Below are 25,145 nucleotides of genomic sequence, written 5' to 3' on the forward strand. Positions count from 1 at the left end.
TCCCCCACCCCACCTCCCGCCCGTCCCGAGAAACTTCTGGAAAGTTAGAAAAGCTTCCGGAGGGCGCCCCGGCTCCGCCAAAAAAAGCCAAAGCCCTCCCCCAAACCGCCCCGGCTCCCACCCCTCCCTCTGCGGGCAGTCACCCGGCCCCTGGGTCCTACTGCCCCCCTCATCGGACGGGGTCGCGGCACCCGGGGAGCCCCTGCCTTGAGGCTGGGTGCCCGGGGTTCGCACGACTGCAGAGCGAGCGGGCATCCTTCGATTCAGCTGAGACTCTGCACCTTAGTGGGAGCTCGGAACGCTTAGCTGGAGGGCACATGGGTCTCCAGGGTCCATCTCCCCGGAGAGGAGCCCCCTAACACCCCAAGGCTCTTTGCACAAGCCAGCTACCCCTGATTGCACATTCCTTCCAGCACCCCTTTCCCTGCGCCTCCAAGTGGACCCAGTCCCCCATTTTTGAGCTGAAACTTAATTGGGTTCCTCAGTCAGGGCCCCTCTCCTTCCTCTCAGAGGAGGTGGTCAGAGGTTGGGAGGCAGCACCCTTCTCCATGTGCAGTTTATCCTGAGCACCTTGGAGCTCAACCTCAGTGGCCACCCCGACAGGAAGAGTGGTCGGGCCAGTCCCAGTACCTGACCCTCACTCAGGAAAGTATTGGAGACAACTGGGAAACACCACGTGGTCTGCCTGGGCCTGGAGGGGTGCACAGGAAGAAAACCCTGGCTGTCCACCAAGTAATATGCTGTGTGACCCTAAAGAAGTTACTTTCCTTTCTGGGCCTCAGTTCCTTTGTGAAATGTCATTCCTTGCTTCCTTTCCTTGTCTGTCTCTGTCTGTCTCTGTCTCTCTGTCCTTGGTCGTCCCTGCCCCCTCCCTGTCTGGGTCCTCTCCCACAGGTCTCACTATCAACTCCTCTTGCCCCACCCTTCCCCAGTTGATAGCCTCTTGAGCTCTGAGCTAAGCTGGGGTATTCATTTCCGTTCCAGGTGCAGAAGACACAGCCAAGAACAGGACAAAGTCCCTGCCCTTAGGATGAACATTCTGAGGGGGGTATGCACATCTTAGTAGGGAACTTGAGAAGGTAGAAGATTATTTAGGACATCCCCCTCCCTCCCCCAAATCTTTAATAGGTAAATCATAGATAACCCATGGGCCCCAGTATGGAGAAGAAGGGACAGACACTTCACTCACTCATTCATTCATTCAATCAACAAACTGTGCTGAACATCTTCTTGCTTCCAGGTGCATCTCTGGATCTTGGGGAGCAAATGAAGCCCAGCACTCAAAAGATGAATCATCCAGGTCCCTGGCAGCAGAGGTGAGGGGAGGGCACTTTCTGGCCACCCCAGCCTGGTGGTAGTGACTAACTTCTCAGTCTGGCTTAGGCTGATGATGTTCAAAGTCTGATTACAAGGATTGTGGGCAATCTTAGATCCCAAGAGCTTCAGACTCTTCGAATCAGGGTCAAAGAATCAGAGACCACTTGAACCTTAAGGTAGTCATCACAGAATATGATATCCCCATGAAATCTTTGAATTCATCCAAGGAATCTTAGAATGTTAACTCTCAGAGTCAAAGAATCTTAGAATAAAAGTATTGAGGACTCCGGGCTGCAAGGCATCTCAGAGGTCATGGAATCCTGTCTGTAGGCCCTGGCGGAAGTCCTCTCTGCAGTACCCCAAAAAGGCAAGTGCCCAGGTTCCTCCAGGAACAGGGAGCTCACCTCCCTCGGAGGCAGCCCAGTATCCTTTTCTTAGGACAGGTCTGATGGTTGACAAAATCTCTTAGCCTCAGGGCGGTGTCCATCTCTTTGGTGCAGCTGTCCAGGTTTTCATGTACTTCCCTCTGCCTCATCTGTGTATTGCTTTTAAGAATAAGTCCTTGCTATTCAAGGAAACTGAGAAAATCGCCTGGGTACCAGGCCCAACTCCACCCTCTACCCCACCCCCAGCTTGGCCCTCAGGTGGTAATTGGCCAGTCAGCTAAGGGTCCATCAAAGCTGGTGTAATGATGGAGAGGTCTGCCTTGATTTCCAGCAGGTCCAGATGTCAAAATCCTGCAGAGATTTCCTTTCCTCCACACCCTTTCATCTCTTAGCTCTCCGAAGCCTCACCAGAAGTTTAGGGGAAAGCTGAGTGCTATGACTCTCAGTGATGGCCCTGAGGGGGAAGGGTAAACTGAGGCTCACGCTGTTAGATAAACCCAGAATCCTAGGTCAGAGTAGAAAGGACCAATGCCCACCATATACTGATAGGGAAGCTGAGGCCTAGGGAGGGGGCTGGGTCTGGAGACCCTCTACCAGCCTCACTAGACCGATACTGTAGCTCAGACTGGGTCAGAAGCCTCCTCTATGGCATTGTGCTGTGTTATCTCTGTGTCATCACCCTGTATGGTCACTGAATGTCATTGGAGATTTTGGATGGGCAGAGATTTCTTCTCACTCTGAGTACCCAGTACCCAGCACATGATGAGCGTGGCCAGTGAGTGAGTGATGGGAAGTGTCTGCCTGAGTCTACTGGACTCCAAGCACAGCCTCCCTGCAACCTCCCTGAAGAAAGAAAGGTAACGGCTCCTTTAAATTTCCAAGATCAGCAAAAAAAAGTTTGGAGAGCCTTTGCCACATTATTCTTAGCTCTGAGCCCAGCCCAGGCCCTGCTGACTGCAGCCCTTCCCCCACACTCCCAGGCTGCACTTTCTGGAAAAAGCACTCTTTTTGGAGGGAGGAAAGAGTCTGAAATGCAGAGAAACTCTCCAGCATTTCAGGTCTGGCTTCTCCAGTGCCTCTGCTCCCAGCAGGAGCGGTTCCTGCCCACCCCCACCCCCAACAGGGGCTCAGCTGGAAATCCCAGGTCCCAAGAGGTGTGGGCAGCAGGAAATAGAAAACCGTGGAATCCAACTGCATCACACCATACAGAGAGGAAAACTGAGGCCCAGAGAGGGGCAGGAACTTGCCCAAGGTCACACAGCAAGTCAGAGGTGGAGCTGGGCCAGAGCCCATGCCCTGGGCCCCAGCCCTCTTTCTCCCACACCATCTTCTAACTGGGCCTTCCAGGTAGGCAGGCCCAGTTCTGCCAGATATTGCAGAAACGGCTCTCTAGCCCCAGTGGCTAGATTCAGGCAGTCCTCACCCTACAGAATCCTAGGACAAAAACTAACATGTTAAGTGCCCAGCACGTTCATATTATTATATTTAATACTCTCAGGTTAAGTAAGAATGTCTCCATTTTAAACACAAGGAAACTGAGGTTCAGGGAGGCTAAGTTCAAGACCTTACAGCAAATTGCAGTCAGAACTGGGATTTGAACTGTTTGCCTGTGGAAGATGGGGAGTTGGGACAGGGACAGGACAAGGAAGTGACATTCATGGGGCCCTTTGCTGTGGCCAGGCACCCTAAACAATATCTCACTTTTAATTATTGGACGTTAATTGGAAGGAAGTGTCATCCCTTTCTTCTTTTAACAGAGGATAAAACTGTGGCCAAGAAAGGCTTGGATAGCCAGCCCATGGTGGGCCCTCTCCCTGGGAAACCAGGGCTGCCACTGGCAGTTCTTCTTTGAGATGCTGTCCAGGAGCCAAGAATGTGCTCGCAGCCCCAAGCATGAGTCAGGGAAACGCAGCTTCTGCAATCTCTGATTCTCTCTCGTGGAGTTTGGGGCCTTCTGACCCAAAGGGCTGTCCTGTGAGCTGCCACGTTGGAGGGTGGGAGGCTGGGAGGCTGGTGAGGGGTGGGCAGACGCATGACTCCTCCCTCCTCCTCCCAGAGCAAGCCCCACCCTCCTACCATCCTCCTGGTGCTGAGGCAACTCCAGGGCCTTCACCCACACGCCTGACACCCTGACAGGACACCCCAGAGACACACGTCCACTGACACATAACACTGCAGACACACGTGTCCACCCACCCACTGCGGCCCCTTCATGCAATCCACATATACACATGTCTGCATAACTCTCTAGCGATACAAATGCACCACATGTGGCACACATGCCTAATAGGTACCTGTACACAGGCTCAGGCTCAAGGGGAGGCGGGGAGGACAGCCCGCAGTCGGGATTCCACTCTCTTCACCCCTTATTAGCTGTGAAGCCTTGGGGAAGTCACTTCTCCTCTCTGGCCTTCGGTTTCCAGTTGTAAAATGAGAGGGTGAGACTTCTCCTTGCCACCCCGCTCCCTGCCGGTTGACGTTCTCCCCTGCCTTCACCCCCAAAACCTGCAGACATTTCTTGAGCATCTACCATGTGTGGGGAGTGAGCCAGGTGCAGAACACAGGGACAGGGCTCCTGACCCCAGCCCAGGGCTCAGTCCATTGCACCAGCTCAAAACCCTTCTGTGGCTCCCAACAGCCCCTCGAGAAAGTCCAAGCCCCTTGGTGGCCCTTTGCAGAAAGCCAGTTTGCAAGTGCAGGTCCTCGGTGCTCCTGGGCAGAGACTCTCTGCCTTCTTAGGGCCACAGCAAGGGAGGATGCTCTTAAGAAAGCTCAGCTCTGGGACTGGAGCTCCCTTCCTTCTGCCAGTCTCCCTGTCCCAGGCCTCCTTCGGCAACTCATGGAAATAGCTCCAGCTGCCTGGAGAGCCCTTGGGGTGGTCAGACGGCTTTTAAGTACCACCTTGCCTTTTCCCTTCCCCTGTTGCCTCTCTACCCACCCCCTTACCCAGCACCCAGCTCTTTTCTCCCCCAGGTGACGCTGACAGCTGTAATAATACTGATGCCCAGATCAGCCGCAGGGCTGCCCTCCCTATCTTAGGGTCTCTGACACTCAGAAAAGGGCCCCTGAGCTCTGACCACCCCACTCCCAGCCCTAATCCGCTTCAGCCCAGTGCAGCCACCCCAGTGTTATGGGATTCAAGAAGCCCTGGCATGGGGGTCAGGAGACCTGGGATCCTGGCCCAGCTCCGCTGTGTTTTAGCTGGTATAGCTCCCCACCTCTGTCAAATAGGAATGATGATCTGGAGGATGATGAGAAGCACAGATGAAACAATGGGTTGGAGAGCACTTTGCGAACTCTGCATGGCATTAGGATCTCTGCTGCACGCTGCCCGCCTCTTCATCACCTGGTCACATCCTTCCTAACCTTAAGAAGCCACTTCTGACCATTCCTGCTCTGATCACCATCCTGTCAGTTCCACTCACACCTGGCCTTGCACATACACAGGAGGGAAGCAAAGGGCTGGAGTGGGGCCTTTCAGAAGAGGCACAGGCCAAGGGTGGCATCCTGGCAAAGCGAAGAGAATCCAGCCCGGGAGTCAGGGAGGCTGGGTGCCACCATTCAGCGAATGACCTTGGAAAGTCACTGCACCTCTCTGGGCCTCTGTTTCCTCATCTGTGACGTGGAGAAATGAGGAGGATCTGGAAGGATCTGAGGGATTTCATTTTAAACGGGAAAGTTTAGTTTCGTCCCCACTGTTGGCAAGAGAAGAGATGGACACACCCTTTCTAGAAGGCAGTTTGCACTGGGAGCTTTAAAGATTGTACTGAGTATTTCCCGGCAACATTATTTGTAATTGCAAAACTTGGAAACAACCTAACTGTCCATCAGTAGGGGGGTGGGAATACCAGGAAGTTGGGAAAAACAAAAAACAAGGAAGTTCTTTATGTCTTGATATTGATTCCATCTCAGAGCTGAAGTGAAGGAGGGTGTTGCTTAGATCTGCACAGATTGTCCCAGCAGGTGGGTAGAAACTGGTAACATTCCTTGCTGGCAGGGGAAGGACTGGATGTGAGAGGGAGAGGGGGAGGAGTGAGACTTATCTTTCATCCCGTATGAATTTGGAGGCTATATGAATGCATTACCTATTCACACATTTTTAAATTTTTAAATTATTTGTTCTTTAAAAAAAATTTTTTTTAATGGTTCTGAAGAAACTAGGGACAGGACAGGAATAAAGACGCAGACGTAGAGAATGGACTTGAGGACATGGGGAGGGAGAAGGGTAAGCAGGGACAAAGTGAAAGAGTGACATGGACTTATATATACTACCAAATGTAAAATAGCTAGCTAGTGGGAAGCAGCCGCATAGCACAGGGAGATCAGCTCTGTGCTTTGTGACCACCTAGAGGGGTGGGATAGGGAGGGTGGGAGGGAGACGCAAGAGGGAGGAGATATGGGGATATATGTATATATATAGCTGATTCACTTTGTTATAAAGCAGAAACTGACACACCATTGTAAAGCAATTATACTCCAATAAGGATGTTAAAAAAATTAAAAAATAAAAATATGAGCATAGATACACGTACAAGGATGTTCATTATAGCCTCATTTGTAAGAGCCAAAAATTAGAGACAATGTCAGTAAGGCAAGGACAATTGGCAGCCACCATAAAGGTGGAAGCCATTTTAATCCTCGGAGAGCTTAATGGATTGGTGGATAAAAAATGCAGCAGCTTATAAAACAGCATGTTTACGAAAATTCCATGTGCAGAGGCACAGATGTGTGGAAGGATGTTTACATCTCACCAAAAAAGTCAATTCTTGTTACTAGGTGATTTCCACCTAATTTTTTTTTTAATAAATTTATTTATTTATGGCTGCATTGGGTCTTCATTGCTGCATGCAGGCTTTCTTTAGTTGCAGCGAGCGGGATCTACTCTTCGTTGCAGTGCGCGGGCTTCTCATTGTGGTGGCTTCTCTTGTTGCGGAGCACGGGCTCTAGGCGCGTGGGCTTCCGTAGTTGTGGTGCACGGGCTTAGTTGCTCCGCGGCATGTGGGATCTTCCCGGACCAGGGATCGAACCCGTGTTCCCTGCATTGGCACGCAGATTCTCAACCACTGCACCACCAGGGAAGTCCCTCCACCTAATTTTTAAACTATTTCGAGCTTTTTTTTCTCAATGAATGTGTATTCAAAAATATAGAGAGATATGCATAATATTCATAGAAAAAGGCCAGAAGTAAGTACTCTTAAATGGTTTAATACTGTCTTTGGAGATGGACATACACATTATCTCTTTTTTCAACTCTCTGCTTCTCTGAATTTTTTCAATAGCATATATTACTTTTATAATCAGTTTTTGACAATCAAAAAAGTAAATAGAAAAGCAATATCCAGTGAGGGATCAAGCCAGGCCTGAAGGCCATGTCTGAGTAGGTGCTGGGGAAGCACGGGCCGTGATGGGGCCTGGGGCTCAGGGCCCCTCACTGCAGCTCTGGGGAGCCTGGGAGGCTGGAGCTGGAGCCCGTCTGGCCAGGCCCGGCATTTTCCACCCCCATGGCCTCAGGCTAAAATGAGCTTGATTGTGGCAGGATTTCATGGGCAGCAGCCAGCGGGGACAAAAGAGTCCTGCCAAAGGTCACCATGTGAGGGGACAGGAGCATGTGTGGGCAGAGCTGCAGAAGATGGCCAGGCCAGTCTTGGTCTAGCAGGAACTTGGGAGCCCCTCCTGAAGGCAGTTTAGCAGGGAAATGACAAGGTCTCGTTGGAGTTTTTAAAGGAGTTCTGTGTCTGCTGAGTGGAGAGTGACAGAGGGAAGCCAGAGAGGAGAATGTCACAAGAACCCAGAGCAGGATGCTGGTGCCTGGACCCGGGCAGGGGCCATGGGGCTAAGAGGGTCCAGCAGTGGACTGGGGCTTGGAGGGCCAGGGAGAAGGAGGAAGGAGGACTCTCGGGGGTCTGGCCTGGGTAAACAGGTGGCAAACGGTCCCCTCTCTGAGATGGAGACTCTAGGGGGAAGGTAGTGAGCTCCGTTTTCTGTAGATAGGAGGCATCCAAGAGGCTGTAGCATCCGTGAGTCTGGCACTCAGGAGAGGCCAGGCTGGGATTTGGGACTGTGGCACAGGAGAGTAATGGATGCCATGGGATGGTCGGTGTGGGTCAGAGCAGGCACAGAGGCTGAGAAGAACAGAGGCTGGGGAGAAACAGGCCCATGCCAGGCGGAGGGGGGAATATCGTCTGCCACCTCCAGGAGGAAGAATCAAGGAGGAGCTGGCTGGGCCGCTAGTGGGGTGGGCGGGCAGAGGGAGGAAGGCCATGCTGGATGCGATGGAGCCACGATGCCCTCTGTCCCCTCCTCCCTCGCTGAGAATGCCGAGGGAGGACCAGGCTGCCGCGTGGTGATTCCGTGGCTGGTGGGGTGGGTCAGAGCCAGGATCCGTACACTCGGCCGGGCCCCATTGGCTGGCGGGCAGGAGCCAGCGCAGGGACAGGCCGAGCTGATGCAACGTGGGCCTATCGTTGCAGGCCCTGCTGAGGGGATGCAGCTGTGCTGGCCGCTGCCCAGAGGTTCCAGTGGGGAGGGGGGACCGGCTCTTAGGGCAGGCTGGAGCTGTCTGCTCTGGGTGTGCTCTGACTCAGGAGGGAAACACGCCTTTCATGGATGCACCCAGAGCCCTCGGCTCTGTGCATGTGTGTGAGGCGGGGGAGGGGCCGCAGTGGATGCTGAGGCCCAGCCGTCCTCCTCAGGCTCAGCATTCTCAAGGCCAGATGGGGAGACGGCAGCGGAGCAGCCTGGTGCCTGCAGAGCCCAGGGCGAGCGTCGGGTCCTGGGTACCAGCCTGTGCTCAGCCTCTGACTCTGTATGTGACTTCGGGCAAGTCCCTGATCCCTCTGAGCCTCAGTTTCCCCATCTCTTTCGCTAGGACAGAGAGTTGTGAAAAAGAACTCAAGGCTTGGGAGCTGGAGGGGGAAGGGGATTACCAGGGGCACAGCTGACCAGTCTGGGCACCCAAAGTAGACACAGGGGAAAGGGAACGAGCATTTATTGATGCCCGCTTTGTACAGGGAGCGCTTTCATTCTCTGTTAACTCCCATATCCCTGCTGTGAGGCAGGCATTTTAATTCCCAATTTGCAGATCAAGAAACTGAGCCTCAAAAAGCCCAGGAATGATAGAGCCTGGATTTGAAGCCAGGTTTCCCTGCTTGGGGTCCGGGGTTCTGTCCGCTGCAGCCAACTGGGGAGTCTCACACTAGCATCACTGATGCCCAGGACCCAGAGTTGTCCAAATCTTGGGCACTGCCTACAAGTCTCTTCTTCGTTAACCCTACCCAGGCCCCAGTGTCAGGGCCACAAAGAAGGGGGATCTGGACAAGTGGTGGCCAGGTCTGACAGAGTCCCAGGATCTAAAGGGGGCGATCTCAAGGGATCAGTGTAGGCTGAAGCTCAGAGACCTGCGGGCACTCCCTCAAGCTCCTGACACAGAGACCCAGCCCTGGAAGACCGGCAGGAGTGGGGCTGAGTGTGAGAAAGGGTCTCAGCTGCAGATCTAGACAAGCCTGGTCCCGGGAACAAGACAGGAAGCCCCGTCATGGGAGCAAGACTGAGTCCCTGAGGCTAGGAGCCACCCAGCAGCTCAGTGCAGCGTGTACAGTGAGCGATGGGTCAGTGACAGGCCACAGGCAGGGGCAGCACAGCGCAGAGATGAGGCTGCCTTGATACCAAAGTCCTGACAGGGGGCCCTCTCTGCCTTCATCCACACCCACAGCACTGGCCCGTCCCCGCATCCTGCTGGAGGTCTGTCCTGCCACCTGGAGTGGGACTGGGTCTCCCACAGTGTCCTGGGGGAGGGGTGCGGGGGACAAGCAGGCCCAGTGCCCACAGAGCTGGCTCTGCCACCACTGGGCATTTCCAGGGGGTTTTACCAAGGTCCTTCTCGAGACAGAAGGACTTGACAAAGGCATCATGTTGACATAGAATTCCAGACGCTGGCAGGCCACTCATTTTCACTCGAAACCAACTTTTCCTGAGCAACTGTTTTGAGCCAGGCCCTGTCCTGGGAACACAGAAACAAACCAGATCCACTCCCTGTCCTTAAGCAACGGAGCTCACACAGGGTGCTCAAGGCTGTGACAGAGGGGAGAAGGCAGAGGGCTGCCAGAGCCCATGCAGGGATGGGAGCAGGGAAGACTTCCTGGAGGAGGCTGCCTGGGGTGGAGAAGGAGCTCACCTCAAGCAGAGAAGGCTTGGGGAGCGTGAGAAAAGGGAGGTGGCCTCCTCGGGTGCACAATCAATGGGAACACCAAAACCCACAGTAATAAAGATAAGTAATATTTTCATGCTATATTTTAAAAAATGAAAATCAATGCTAAAAAAATAGATGATGAACAAAATATCAACGTTTTAAGTAAAGACAGGATCAGGGCCAACTTCCTGGGCATGCAACCTGTGCAGTCTGACAGGGTGCCACACTTGGTTGCATGTTCTGCTGTTGCCATCTTGAAATTTGGAGTAATTTTTGAAGGAGGGGCCTCACACATCACGTAGCCAGTCCTGGACAAGAACATTAAAATAGTACTGTGTCAAGCCATGTTGGAGCCTGAGCCAAAAGAGAAAAAAAAGTGTTTATTTAAAACTGATATTTTGTTCATCATGGATTTTTTTGGCATTAACTTTGATTTTTAAAAAATACTGCATGGAAAGGTTATTTCTTTTGATTACTGAGGTTTGGGGTGCCCCTTGTAATTTGCACCCAGGGTGAATGTCTCACTCTCCTCACCCTAGTCCCAGCCCTGAGAGAAGGCGAGGTGTGGAAGGGCATCCCAGGCAGACGGACAGAAGGGCTGTCCAGCAGCTGGAAGCCTGCGGGGCCTGGGGAAGTCTCGGGGGACAGGGCAGCCTCAGGCACTTCCCAGATCCCATGAGCCCTTGCCGGAGATGCACCTGGATATCTTCCCACTCTCAGGTCACTGAGTGCCTCAGTGCCCCATCTGCAAAGTGAGAACAATGGTTCCTTTCAACAGCCTGTCTTCCAGGTTGAGAGACAAAAGAAAAATAAAAGGTGCTGAGTTTGAAACCGGAGAGGCCTGTACGCTAGGAAGTCTGTGCACCAGTTCTGTGTTAGGTGCCGCTGTAGCTCCCACAGGCATGCAGAGGTCGGCTCCTCCAGCCTCCATGTCTCTCTCCTTCCGACCTCCAAGCTCCGAAGACCCCTTCTGCCCTCTCATAGCCTGGGAGGCTCCCCCAGCCAGCCACAGCTTCTCCCTTCCCTTGCCTTCAGTGCGCACAGGAGGGAGAGATCATACTAAGCCCTTTATTTATTCTATTTATTCCTTCTTTTATGCAACCAACATTCATCAAGGACTCACTATGTACCAGGCGCTATTCTGGGTGCAAAGAACACAGGAGGGAACAAACAGGGCCTTCGCTCTCAAGGAGCCTCACATGCGTCTGGAGGAGACAGGCTATACACTAAGAAACAGATCTGATAATTCCAGGTAATGGTAAGCGCTACGAAGAAACAAAAGCCGGTGGTTGGAGGTGGGGGGATGAGTACCTTACAGGGGGTATAACCTGAGAACTGAATGATGAGAGGCTGTACTGTTTTCCTATTGCTGCTGCAACAAATTACCATAAACTTAGTGGCTTAAAACAATAAAAGTTTATCCTCCTATAGTTCTGGATGTCAGAAGACTAGAATGGGTCAGCAGGGCTGCGTTCCTTCTGGAAGCTCTGGGGCAAGTCTGTTTCCTTGCCCTTTCCGGGTTCTAGGGGGCTGCCTGCACTCCTTGACTCATGACCCATTCCTCCATCCTCAATGCCAGCAGTGTAGCATCTTCATAGCTGCCCCTCTCTCTGACCTCTGCTTCTGTCATCACATCTCTTTCTCTGACCCCCCTCCCCTCCTCCCTCATATAAGGAACCTTGTTGTTACATAGGGCCACCAGGTAATCTCTCTATCTCAAGATCCATAATGTAAGCACATCTGTAGGAGACTTCCCTGGTGGTCCAGTGGCTAAGACTCCTCACTCCCAATGCACGGGGCCCAGGTTCGATCCCTGGTCAGGGAACTAGATCCCACGTGCCATGACTAAGAGTTCACATGCCGCAACTAAAGATCCCTCACCCTCATGCCGCAACTAAAAAAAAAAAAAAAAAAAAAAATCCCACACACCACAGCTAAAGATCCTGCACACGGCAATGAAAATCCCATGTGCTGTGACTAAGACCCGGCACAGCCAAATAAATAAATAAATATTTAATCACATCTGCAAAGTCCCCTTTACCATGTAAGCTAACATATGCAGGGATTAGGACCTGGATGTCTTTGGGAGCCACTCTTCTGCCTACCAATGAAGCCAACCCCCTGAAAACTTTAAAGTGGAGGAGAGCAACCCAAACAGAGGGAACTATATATGCAAGGGTCCCAAGGCTGGAAAAAACTAAGCATGTTCTCAGAATAGCAAAAGGCCACCCTTCTAGAGAGTAGTGCTCTAGTTAATTTGATTTTAATTCACTTCATCCATGGGGCCAATCTCACCCCTGTAGATGAATGTAGTGTGTTCCAGGAACCCTGAGCAGCCAGGACAGCCTTTAGAGAGCATTCTCTTGGCACGTAAGGTCATCTCCTCTCTCCCCCTGCTTCTAGCTGGCCAACCCTTCACATGCTTAGAACGAGAGCCCTGCGTGTTTGAGGAAGGTGCCAGCCCGGGTGCCCACCTGGATCTGGGGGCCAGATTGACTGTGGTCGAGGAGTGGCCCCAGCCCCTGGTACCTGCATATAATTCTGCTCTTTCTTCCCTGCTGAAGGCCAGGATTGTGTGGCTGAGGGAGGATGGGAGCAGGAAAGGCTGGACCTCGAGCAGTGGCAGCAAACTTCAATGGCCATATTGTTAGCTCTGGGCTGCAGTGGGGAGGGCGCCAAGGTCTGGCTGAATGAGGCATCTGTGCTTGCTAGGTCAGGATGCCCAGGTCAGGGGTTCTCCTGGGAGATGCCTCCCACCCCCACCTCTGCCCAGACCCTGCCATTTGGCTTCCTTAGCATCCCTTGTATTGATCCCTCAGGGACCACAGATATCACTGGCTGGCTAACTGTGCCATGGGCTGTTGGTTGGTGGCCTTTCCTGTTAGATTGTGAGCTCTCTGAGAAGGCCACCAAATCCCAGCATCCAGCCCAGGGCTTAGATCAGAGAAGTTGTTCCATAAATGTGTGTAATGAGTGGATGGATGAATGAATGAGACTGTTGCCATTCTTGCTTTGTCTGGTCACCCCTTCCCTGGACCACTGTGCCAGCCTCCTCACTAGCTTCCCTGCCTCTGGTCTTTCCTCCTCCACACCGTTGCCTGGGGATCATTCTAACACACCATCAGTTAAAACCCTCCTGGGGCTCCCTGAGACCTTTAGGATCCAATCAAGCCCCCACCAGCCTTGCCAGGTATTCACCCACCAATTCTCTCCCCTGCCTCTGTGCTAGTCCTTGGTAACACCTGACATTTCCCAGCCTGCATGCCCTTGTACTTGTGCAGAATGCCCTTCCTCCTCTTCTCCCCACCTGGGTGACTCCTACTCATGGTTCAGGCCACAAGCTCCTCCAGGAAGCCTGCCTGACTACCCCCAGCCTTCTCTGGGTTCCCACGGAATCCCCACCCACTCTACTCTGTGCTTCCCAGCACCTCAGCACCAATTATAATTGTCAGTTAACACCTGTGTCTCCCTAACCAGACCATGAACTCCTCAAGAGAAGGCACTGAGTCTGACCCATGTTTTCATCACAGCCGGGGCCCTGGACTTGGTCAGGCACTGAGCAATTGCTCAGCAGAGGTGTAAGCCCCGCCCCAAGACAGTGCGCTCCCCGTGAGGCCTGACTAGTGGGCGCCTCTGCCCTCTGGTGGTCATTTTGGGTCACTGCACTTTTCTGGGTCCTAGTCATGGGCTTCACTATGGTAATGGACCCTTGAACCTTGGTTCTCAGAATGTGGCCCCAGGACCAAAAGCATCAGCATCACCTTGGAACTTGTTAGAAATGAAATTCTTGGGCTCCACCCAGACCTATGAGTCAGAAACTCTGGGGATGGAGCCCAGCAATCTGTTTTAACAAGCCCTCCAGGTGATTCTGATGCAGGCTGAAGTTTGAGTGTCCTTCTCCTAGAAGCCCCAGGTAATGGAGGAGACACCAGGATGCACCTAGTAGAGTTGCCAGCTAACGTACAGGACTCCCAGTTAAAGCTGAATTTCGGATGAACAACGAATAATTTTTTAGTATAAATATATTTGGTGCAATATTTGCAATTTTTATCTTGAAATTCTTAATAATTTTTGGACATGGAACACGGTAGTTTTCACTTTGCACAGGTAGTTAGTCCTAGGAAGGACTCAGAGCTTAAAGGTGGGAGGGGTCAGGGCACAGCAGCTGAGCTGTGCCTCTAAGTTTTCCAGCTCCCCCATCTTTCACACCCCCCATTGCTTCCTTCCCAGAAGGAGTCAAACCTTCATCCCTTCTCCCCAGATTCCGTTACCTGTCTCCTCACTGTCTTGCTGCTTCGTTCTCACCCCTTCTGTACCCGCTTCCGCAGAGTGAAATGAAGTCCCCAAAATGTCTGCCCTTGTCACCCTCCACTCAAAGCTTTCTTCTGGGTGTCTCCTTACCACTGCTTTTACGATAACAGCCACCTGCCATCCGGAGCACTGAGTTAGGCTCTTGATTTCATCAGCTCCTGTGTTCTGCGCAGTAATCCTGCCTCTGGCATATGCCCCAGGGTGGGGTGCTATGAGCAGGACCTGACCGCAGCCTTGGATGGAGGGCTGAGTATCAGCTCCAGCTGATGCCCAAAGAAGAGATGCTGTCTGGGATGCAACAGAGGAGCAGGAGGAGGAGAGGCTCCAGAATGATTTATTAAGCACCTACTATGTGCCCGGCACTGTTCTGAGTGGTGGGAACACATGATGCAAGAAGCAGGTGTAAACCCTGCCTTCAGTGGAATGACTTAGTGGGTCCTGCCCACGTTGATCTCAGGTTTATGCCCTAGACTAGTGCCCTAATCAAACAGGGGAGGATGCTGACTTTTTTTATTTTTAATTTTTCAAAGGCAAGCAGGAGGATGTTTTATTCTTTCTTGCAGATTTGATTCAAAATTACATTAGAGGGAGTGGGCCGAGGACACAGATTGAACAAGATTGACCTGACCTGACTAATGTTGAAGCTGAAGGATGGGTACATAGGAGGTTCATTATACTAATCTCTCTAATTTCATATATGTTTGAAATCATCCACATATTTCTTTTTTAAAAATACAGTTCAAAGTAATATCAAACTTCCAAAATCTTTCTAGTCTAGAATGAGACCCTTCTTTCAGGCTGGGCTTACCTCAGAAACCAGAAACCTGGAGAGCGTGCCAACAAGTTCCTTCTCTCCCTCTATGACCATCTCTGGCTGCTACTTGCGGCCGCTTCAGGGTGGAGTGCAGAGTGGGAGAGAGGGCAGAAAAAGCCCTCCTTGCCTGACACAGTTGTAATCTGGCTGGGGACCCTCTGGACATGGTTGATGTCTAAAGTTGATCTTTAACTCATGAGATCTCCTCACCTCCCCCAAAGGGGTCCTCAGGCAGCTGGCCACGGCCTTAGACAGGCAGGCCCTCATCTGGCCAACAGGCAAGTCAGGCATCCTTTGTGTAGTCTAGCCGGCAGCGAGCCCTTCCCAGGGTAGCCCTGGCCTCCCGCACCCCATTCCGCCTCCCCACACAAACCGTGCTGTTAGACTCTGCAATGTGTGAGAGGAGTTCCGGTCCCTGTGTCCCCCAGATTCTAGGTGCACATATCATGCTCTCCCAACAGTTCTCTGGCAGTCCTTCTCACTTACAGGAGGGAGGGGTAGCAGAGCAGACTGACAATTCTCCCTTAAAAAAACTGATTTAACACGGATGGGTGATGGGTGGAGGCCGGTAGGACAGGTCTGGGAACACACCTCCTGCTTGGTCCTACAGGATGGTCTGGTCCTACAGGATGGTCTGACCCTCCATTTAGGACGGGGTGGGGGAGGGGTGCTGGGGCCCTCTTGTCTGAAGCTTCTGGAGCCTCTGCAGAGACGCCAGCCAGCAGCACGAGCCTGGTTCCCACCCCACCCTTATTACAGGACAGGAGAACCCTAGACACAGTGAGTCGCAAGAGGCTCCTTCATCGCCTGGATCTGCCTGGCAAAAATCTGCTCCTCTGCAAGGCTCCACTCATGCTCTGCCCCCTCCAGGACGGACTTCCTCCGTGCCCCATGGGCCCCGTTGAGACTCTCCTCCTCCCTGGTGCTCCCACCACGCCTTGTTCACTCCTCCATTAGAACAGTTATTTTATTTTTGATAACTGTCTTGTGTCCTGTGTCCCTATCAGATTGTGATTTCCCTGGGGAGTCCCTGGATGTCTTCTGGTTTATCACTGGGGCTCTGGCATCCAGCACAAAGGCTCCCTGGCACAGAGGAGTGGTAACGCAACAACAGCTTTATGGGTGTTACCCATGTGTCAAGCTTCGCGGGGCATTATCTCATTAACCCCTGCCCCAGCCTAATGTGGTAGGTACTATTATCCCTGTTTTACAGATGAGAAAACCGAGGCTCAACAGGTGAAATCACTGGCCAAGTTCACTTGGGGAGAATGTAGGAGAGCCAGAATTTTACTGAATTTCACTCAGTCCTTCTGAGTGCAGAGCCCCTTGTGCTATTCTAAGTCAGGGCCCAGCCACGCTTGATGGGTGCCTGGGGGGCGACAGGAGTGGGTGGGCACCCTCGGGTCAGCCTGATTGCCTCAGACCACAGCAGGCTGGGACTCTGTGCTTTCTTGGTGGGAGGTGGGCGGGAGGGGGGGTGGTTTACAGGATATACAGAGAGTCAGGGGATTAAATAAAAGGTCAAGACAGGTATGGAGGCTGCTGACTTCTGAGGCCAGTGCAAGGTCAAGTCAGGATGGAATTTGGACTGTTACTTCCTGCCAGTATGGGCAAGCCCCATCTCCTTAATCCCTTAACCAAGGGGTCCCCAATCCCCGGGCCGTGGACCGGTACCGGTTCGTGAGCAGAAGGTGAGTGGCAGGCAAGGGAGCGAAGCTTCATCTGTATTTACAGCCACTCCCCATAGCTCGCATTACTGCCTGAGCCCCGCCTCCTGTCAGATCAGCCGCAGCATTAGATTCTCATAGCAGCACAAACCCGACTGTGAACTGCGCATGCGAGGGATCTAGGTTGCATGCTCCTTATGAGAATCTAATGCCTGATCATCCTGAAACCTTCCCCTCTTCCTTGGAAAGAATTGTCTTCCGTGAAACCGGTCCCTGGTACCAAAAAGGTTGAGGACTGCTGCCTTAACCCCTGCCCCAGCCCCTCACCAGACCTCAGGGCCTCCCACCTAAGGCCCCAGCTCAGGAAGCTCCCAGGGCTCAGGGATGGGGAGGGAACAAATGCCTGGAAGTGGGTAGGTTGTAATGGTTCAGGGTCTGGGTATCCACAGGGCCAGCAATGGGTCCTGGCTGGACCAGAGCTCTAGGGTCACCACCTGTCCGGGTTTGCCCATGACCGAGGGATGTAGGACTCCTAGTGCTAAAAGAGGGACAGTCCAGGGCAAACCGGGGCAGTTGTCCCCCTGCAACATCTCTGACCCCAAGATAGCTCCTCCTGCTCATTAGATGATTCTGGGCCCTGGATAAAGGACGCTGGGAAACCCAGAAGGCGTTAGTGCACACAGGGAGGTCAGCCTGGGTGTGGCCCCAGGGGCTGGTGGAGAGAGCAGGGCCAGGAGTCGGAGTGCCCAGGGCTTGAGCCCACTTCAGCCTTGCACTGGCCACTTGCCGAAAATCCTTGAGCCCCCCTTCCTCTTCTCTAAAATGAGGCGGGTAACGTCCACTCGACAGGGCCATTGTCAGGATGAACACGAGATAACGCAGCCAACAGGAGGTATCATTGCAGGATTAAGCTCAACTGCAAATAACAGAACCATTCTGGCTTCAACAAGAGAGTTTGTTTCTCTCTCACATAAAAGTCTGGAAATAGATGGTTCAAGGGTGGTATGGAGGCTCTGCTTTGTTAAGTCCTCGGGTGTTCAGGCTCCTTCCAGCTCATGGCTCCTCCAACCCTAGGGCGTGACCTATGTCTTCAAAGACCAAGATGGTGGCTAGAGCCCCAACCATCACATCTATGGGAGCTGTAGGCACAGAGAAGGCATTTAAAGCCTTGCAATTGGATGAGCCTGACAAGCAAATGGTTCTGCTGGAGAAGAGAAGCCCAAAGACTGAGCTCCAGGGCTCTCACAACAGGAGAAGAGAAGGAACAAGCAACAGCTCCTGAGTTTCTGGACTTCTCCCAGCCTCCAGACTTCTAAACCCAACTGTATGCCTGACATCTCCACTTGGATGTCTAAGAGACACCTGAGAATTAGCATGTCCAAACTCAAATTCTGTTCCGTTTCCCAAATCTGCTCCTGCTGTCACCTTCCTCAATGGCAGATCATGGCAGCACCATCCTTCTAGGTGTTCAGGCCAAAAACTTGGGGCCATACTTGACTCCTTTCTTTCTCTCACAACCTATGTTCAGTTCATCAGAAAATCCTGTGGTTCTACCTCCCAAGGACACTCCAGCATCTGATTACTTCACCATGCCTGCTGTTGCCCTGGTCTGAGACACCATCACCTCTCATCTGATGCCTCATTCTGCTCTCCCTGCTTCTACCTTCTCCCCCTTGGTCTGACTCATAAGGCAAATGACTTAGAAGTCTGCAGTGACTTTCCATTTCAATTGGAGTAAAAGTCAAATTCCTCACCATGGGCTCTAGGCCCTTCATGACCTGATCTCAGTGACCTTGTACACCATCCTTTACGTCCTTCCGCCCTGTCACTCCCTCCACTCCAGCCATGTTGGCCTCCTGGCATGAACAGACCAGGCACATCCCACCTCAGGGCCTTTGCACCTGTCATCTGCTTCAGGTTTTTACTTAAATGTCACCTTCCCTGACTACTCTGTTTAAAATGGTAACCCCCTCACCGATACTCCCTACTTTCCTCTGTCTATGCTGTTCTTTCTTTTGTCCAAAGTGCGTGTCCTATCTAATATATACCATTCTCTCTTTTTTTTCTTATTGTCTACCTTCCTCTACCGGAAAGTAAATTTCATGAAGGCAGAGATTTTTGCTGCTGTGTTAGAATGTTACAACCATGCTGAGCACAAAGTAAACACTCAATACAAATGTATTTAAAGAGTGAAGAAAGGGATGGAGCAATGAATAAGTGAAGGAATTGCTCTCCCTGCCCAGGAGGGTTGGGCTGCCCAGAGAGGGCAGTAAAACAGGGGCAATGATGACCACCATTGTGTCGCGATGTACCCGGCCCTGTGCCAGCTGCCAGGTGTGGCCTGGTGGAAGCAGACACCTAAGCTGACATTCACAGAAGCGGCTGGTAAATGAGAGGATGGAGGGAAGCCCTGGGGCCTGTGGGAGCCCAGAGGCGCTTCCATGAGGTGGTGACACCTGAGCCCTGTCTGAAGCCACACCTTGCCAATCTCCGCCCCTCTACAGGCTAAGTCCAACTTGACTTTGAGGCAGCAGTGAGATTGAAGAGCACAGATGTGGAGGGAGAACTACCTGGGTCTGCATATTGGTTTACCAGCTGGATGACTTTGAGCAAATCACATCCTCTCTCCACGTCTCAGTTTCCTCATATGTAAAACGTGGCAGCTGCTGGCCTAGAGCTTGTTCTAAACTCCTTCCAACTTTAGGCATCAGTCAAGCCTTGGAGGTGTATCGCTCAGCCCCCCCTTCAAGAGAGAGCTTGCAGGGCGGGGTGTTCTTAGCAACAGCCTCCCGCTGCAGCCCGTTTGGGATCTACGGCAGTGGTCGGGATGAGGTCACGTCCTTCCTGGGCTGCTCCAGCCAATGACTCGGAGCAGCGGGAGAACGAGGGCCTGGCCATTTCTGCCCAATGGGCGTTTCCTCTAATAGGCAGTTTGTACTCTGGGCTCCCCACCGGGCTTGTGGGATTCTCTCAGAGCTGCCCTGTATTCGCTGAGGCTTTTCCTACTTAATTCTTCCTTCCCTCTCTCCATTCACAGACGGCAGACCTACCTCACAGTCTGAGGGAGGCTCCCTAGAGGAGGAGACACTGGAGCTGGGTCTTCCAGTTTGGCCAAGGAAAAAGGCATTCCATGTAGAGGGTCTAGCAGGGGCCAGGAATGGGGAGCCATGGAAGAGTTTTGTTGTTTTTTTTTTTAATCTTCATTTTTGTGTGTGTGTGATTTTTTTTTAACATCTTTATTGGAGTATAATTGCTTTACAAGGGTGTGTTAGTTTCTGCTGTATAACAAAGTGAATCAGCTATACATATACATATATCCCCATACCTCCTCCCTCTTGCGTCTCCCTCCCACCCTCCCTATCCCACCCCTCTAGGTGGTTACAAAGCACCGAGCTGATCTCCCTGTGCTATGCAGCTGCTTCCCTCCAGCCAACTACATTACATTCGGTAGTGTATATATGTCGATGCTATTCTCACTTCGCCCTCCCACCCCATGTCCTCAAGTCCATTTTCTATGTCTCCCTCTTTATTCCTGCCCTGCAACTAGGTTCATCAGTACCATTTTTTTTTTTCTTTCATACAGAGTGAAGTAAGTCAGGAAGAGAAAAAAACAATAGTTTTTTAAAGAGTAAATGCTTGGACCAATACCTAGTACACAATACACACTCCAGAGCAGAACCTTTTGGAGGAGGTGACGGTCTTCGAGGTCCAAACTCTCTTCATAATGACACTAAGGTGTCCTTTGTCTTTTTCACTGGGGTGACATTTCACAGATGATGCAAATACAATGGTGGTAAAACTGCTGGCACCTCAGGACAAATCTGAGCAGCGGCTCCAAACTGTACTAGAAGTCATCGTATCCTCTGCCACCATGCCCTCACAGTAAATCACTGCCAGTATCACTCGAGAAAGTCATTGATGGGAATTCCCTGGCCGTCCAGTGGTTAAGACTCTGTGCTTTCACAGCCAAGGGCCTGGGTTCGATCCCTGGCCGGGGAACTAAGATCCTGCATGCCGTGCAGTGCGGCCAAAAAAAAAAAAGAAAAAAGAAAAAAGGAAAGTCATTGATGAAGCAATGAAACATTTAATTCACTCTATATTGATATTTAAATGCACATCTTTTTAATATTCTGTGTGACAAAATGGTAAGTACCATAAAGCACTTCTGCTGCAGACTCAAGCACAGTGGTTGTCTCCAGGAAAAGCATTTGTGCAATTATTTGAATTGTGAGCTAAACTAGCCACTTTTTTTATGGAACACCACTTTTACTTGAAAGAAATATTGACAGATATTATGGTTATGCAGACTTGAGTATCTGGCAGACATTTTTCTCAAAAATGAATAAAATCAGTCTGCCATTTCAAGGTAAACTGACAGTATTTGTTGCTAATGATAAAACTCAAGCTTTCTGGGACTTCCCTGGTGGTGCAGTGGTTAAAAATCTGCCTGCCAATGCAGGGGACACGCATTTGAGCCCTGGTCCGGGAAGATCACACATGCTGCGGAGCAACTAATCCCGTGCACCACAACTACTGAGCCTGTGCTCTAGAGCTCGTGAGTCACAACTACTGAGCCTGCATGCCACTACTACTGAAGCCTGCATGCCTAGAGCCCGTGCTCCACAGCAAGAGAAGCCACCACAATAAGAAGCCCGCGCACCGCAACGAAGAATAGGCCCCGCTCGATGCAAATAGAGAAAGCCCGCGTGCAGCAGTGAAGACCCAATGTAGCCAAAAAATTAATTAACTAAGTAATTAATTTAAAAAAAACTCAAGCTTTCAAATGAAAATTAGAATTTTGGAAAACTTGTGTTCACCACTGTGAGCTTTACAGCTTCCAAAAACTTAAAAGACTTTTCTGATGAGATTGGTGGTTATATTAACAAATTTGATTTTTAATATTATATACTGAAATTTATCAATATTTGAAAGATCTGCATGACTCGGTGAACCACTTTTTCTCCCAAATGGCCAGTGCATGCTTTTACAAAATCATCCATGGTAAAAGATACAAAGTGCAAAAGAGACCAATGGATTTTAATGTAACTAAGTAAGAAAATCTCATTGATATGGTTTCAGATTTTTTTATTTTATTTGGTTGCACTGGGTCTTATTTGTGGCAGGTGGACTCCTTAGTTGCAGCACGTGGGCTCCTTAGTTGTGGCAGGCAGGCTCCTTAATTGTGGCTCCAGGGCTCCTTAGTTGTGGCAATGCAAACTCTTAGTTGCGGCATGCCTGTGGGATCTAGTTTCCTGACCAGGGATCGAACCCGGGCCCCCTGCATTGGGAGCACAGTGTCTTATCCACTGCGCCACCAGGGAAGTCCCATGGTTTCAGATTCTAATAGTAACTAAACTTCAAGAAATATTTCAAGATTAAGTTAGTATAAAATAATAGCCACAATTATTTGAAAAGGCCCATAAAATACTCCTCCCTTTTCTAACTCATATCAGTATAAGCCTGTATTTTCTTTGTAAACTTTAACCAAAACAATATATTGCATCTGACTGAATTCAGAAGCAGGTATGAGAATCCAACTGTCATTTATTAGGCCAGCCATTAACATTTTTTGTAAACATATAAAAAAAAGCCTGTAATTTTTTTTTTAAAGAATGCTTTATTTTTTTCTTAATTAATTAATTAATTAATTTTGGCTGCTTGGGACTTCGTTGCTGCGCACGGGCTTTCTCTACTTGCAGTTAGTGGGGGCTACTCTTCGTTGTGGTGCGCGGGCTTCTCATTGCAGTGGCTTCTCTTGTTGCAGAGCACAGGCTCTAGGCTCACAGGCTTCAGAAGTTATGGCACATAGGCTCAGTAGTTGTGGCTTGCAGGCTCTAGAGCGCAGGATCAGTAGTTGCAGTGCACGGACTTAGTTGCTCTGCAGCATGTGGGATCTTCCCGGACCAGGGCTCAAACCCATGTTCCCTGCATTGGTAGGCGGATTCTTAACCACTGCGCCACCAGGGAAGCCCACCTGTAATTTGTTGTTTTGGAAAATGTAGGTGTTTTTCATTAAGATACATTAACATTTACTAAGATTGTTATAACTATTTTAAATTAATTACTTAAATATTTTAAATGTCTCAGTTTAAATTTATAATACTGTAAATACCGATACAAGCCATATAAATAGGAGTTCTTTGGGGTCCTCAATAATTTTTAGGGGGTGAAAAACAGTCCTGAGACCAAAAAGTTTGAGAACCAGTGCTCTAGTGTTAGCAATTAGGATTATTATTCTGCACCAATCAGGATCATACAGCAGGGGGCAGCAGAGGCACCCAGATGAAGGCATCCCCTTTGCCTTTCTTTAGTGAAAGGTACTGGGCGCCTGCCTGTTGGGTATCCCTCATACCCTGTACTGGAGACACAAAAGTAAATCTGACAAGGAGTTCATGGTCCAGCAGGTAGCAGACCCTGGCAATTGATGGTGGTGGAGCCAGCCCAGACACCCCCTCTCGTGAGCATCAGGAGGTGCTGGTAAAGGTAAGCTTGGCGTTACTGGGATCACGAAAATTCCCATCTGCTGGTGGCAAGGCCTGGTGGGAGCGAGGAAGCCCACAGACATTGGGGTCCAAGAAGCCCTGAAGCTCCCTGCCCTTTCAAGACTGGAGCCTGAGCAGGGATCCAGGAGAATGGGAAGGGGGGCCCGGTATCATTGACACAGGCATTCCCCGAAGCCGCCCCCAACCCCTCCACCAGGGGAAAGGAGCTGCCACAGATTTCCATCTCAGTCGGACTTTTTCCCTCCCCTTTCACTTTCCACAGCAAGGCTCCCAGCTTCAGGCCTCTGCCTCGGCTGCTCCACCTGGCCCTCCCCTGGCCTCCTGCTTCGCTGAGACCCCAGGCCTGATCTTCCTCACCTGCCCCACCCCCACTAGGGTCCCCCCCAGCCCCTGAAGTGGAGGTGCTGCCTCTCTAGCCTTACCTGTTATCTCGTCCGTGCTCACGGTTTTAAGTGCTCTCTAAAAGCCTCTACCTCCGCCTCCTCCTCCAGCTGCCACCCAAGCATGCACCCTTTGCAGCTACCCTGGGGAGGACACCCACACCAGCTCCAAGTGCACCCCTCCTCCTGCCTCCACCTCCCCCGGGCCACCCTCAGTCCCAGCCACTGACCCCAGGATGCTTCTGTCCTGGCCGTGCTCACCTCTCCTTGCTGCTCACTCTTCGCTCAGTGTCTGATTCCCCCCTCTCTCCGCCTTCTCTGACCAGTCCTTCTCTGGCTCTTTCTGGGCCCCATCCCCTGCCCACCCCTCTCCCTGTGGATTTCCCACTCCCTCCCTGGGGCCGCTGACCCTCTCATCCCAAAGCCTGTCTCAGGCCGTGGCCTCGGGCCTGGTCCCTCTCCTGAGCTCCGCACCCAACTCACTCTCTCTCCCCCTTACCCCACAGAGACACCATCAGCGGCCTGCCTCTCCCCCCACTCCAAAATGTTCCTGACCTCCCACCCCTGCCCCACGGCCAGGGCCCAGTTCAGACCCTCATCTCTCCTTGTCACCTGGACTCTTAAAACAGGTGCCAGCCGGCCTCCGTGCCTCAGTCTCTTCTCCGGACGGTGATCAGGCTGAGCTCTGAAGAGCAAACCTGGCCTTGTTACCGCCGCTTAGACCCTCCCAGGGGTCCCCTCTGCCCTCAGCAAAGAAGCCAAACTCAATGACAAAGACATGTGACACGTCCCCCTGCCACCTCTCCAGCCACGGATGCTCCTGGCCCTTCTGCCTCGGTGCCGCGGAATTGAGTTTGGTGTCGGCACACGCACCATGCTACCTTAGGCCTGGTGACGGAGCACTGCCTCTCCTTCCGTCCCCGCCACCGTCAAGGGGCCACGCTTCTCATCTCCATTTTACTCACGGAGAAGCCGAGGCATAGAGGGGAGGTGCCTGGGCCAGGATGCTCGTCTGGCTCCCAAGCCCTCTGCATCAGGCCCCAAGTGTCCGATATCCAACTTCACCTTCAGTGCTGGCAGTTGACTTTCTCCCCCCACCCCCCATACATTCCCCACTGAACACACACTTGGATCCAATCCCACCATCCTTTCAGCCCAGCCAGGGCCTGGATGCTAGGCCCTGCCCATGTGCTTTGGTCCTCTTTGGGGCCCCTCCTTGACCTCCTTTGGCAATTAATCGGGCCATAAAGTTTCCCCGGGTGTTCCGGGGTAGGGGTGGCCCCAGCCCCTACAGTCCCACTATACATCAATTGATGCCACAGGGCTACTGGGGGCACCGGAAGGCCAGGGAAGGGGAGAGGTGGGCAGGGCTGGGGGCCAGCAGGAGGCCCTCTGGGTGTTCATGGGCTGGGAGGAGCAAGGCTGGATCTAAGCCAAGCTGCCTCCTCCCCTTCACCCCTCCCCCTTTGTTAACGCTCTGGTACCCTCTGGATATAAAGGCCAAACTCAAAGCCCCACCTAACATGGCCTGTGCAGTTCCCTCCAGCTCCATCCTGTTTATCAGACACTCACAGTGGGG

At 51.7% G+C, this 25,145-nt stretch overlaps 1 protein-coding gene across 4 annotated transcripts in view; it reads left to right on the forward strand.

Annotated features, from left to right (window-relative positions):
* The first annotated feature begins 5,582 nt into the window (after nucleotides 1–5,582).
* Nucleotides 5,583–25,145, forward strand: part of GDPD5 (glycerophosphodiester phosphodiesterase domain containing 5) — a 114,826-nt gene continuing 95,263 nt past the window's right edge. The window contains exons 1-3 of one of the 4 annotated variants that reach the window (XM_068555260.1): nucleotides 5,603–5,666; nucleotides 11,008–11,143; nucleotides 23,088–23,166. The gene's annotated coding sequence lies outside the window, so the exon portion shown is untranslated. Of the gene's footprint in view, nucleotides 5,667–11,007; nucleotides 11,144–23,084; nucleotides 23,167–25,145 lie in introns of all 4 variants that reach the window. The other 3 variants (XM_068555263.1, XM_068555261.1, XM_068555262.1) reach the window with 3 other exon arrangements.

The sequence above is a fragment of the Eschrichtius robustus genome, chromosome 11, assembly GCF_028021215.1.
Source record: "Eschrichtius robustus isolate mEscRob2 chromosome 11, mEscRob2.pri, whole genome shotgun sequence".
NCBI lineage: Eukaryota > Metazoa > Chordata > Mammalia > Artiodactyla > Eschrichtiidae > Eschrichtius > Eschrichtius robustus.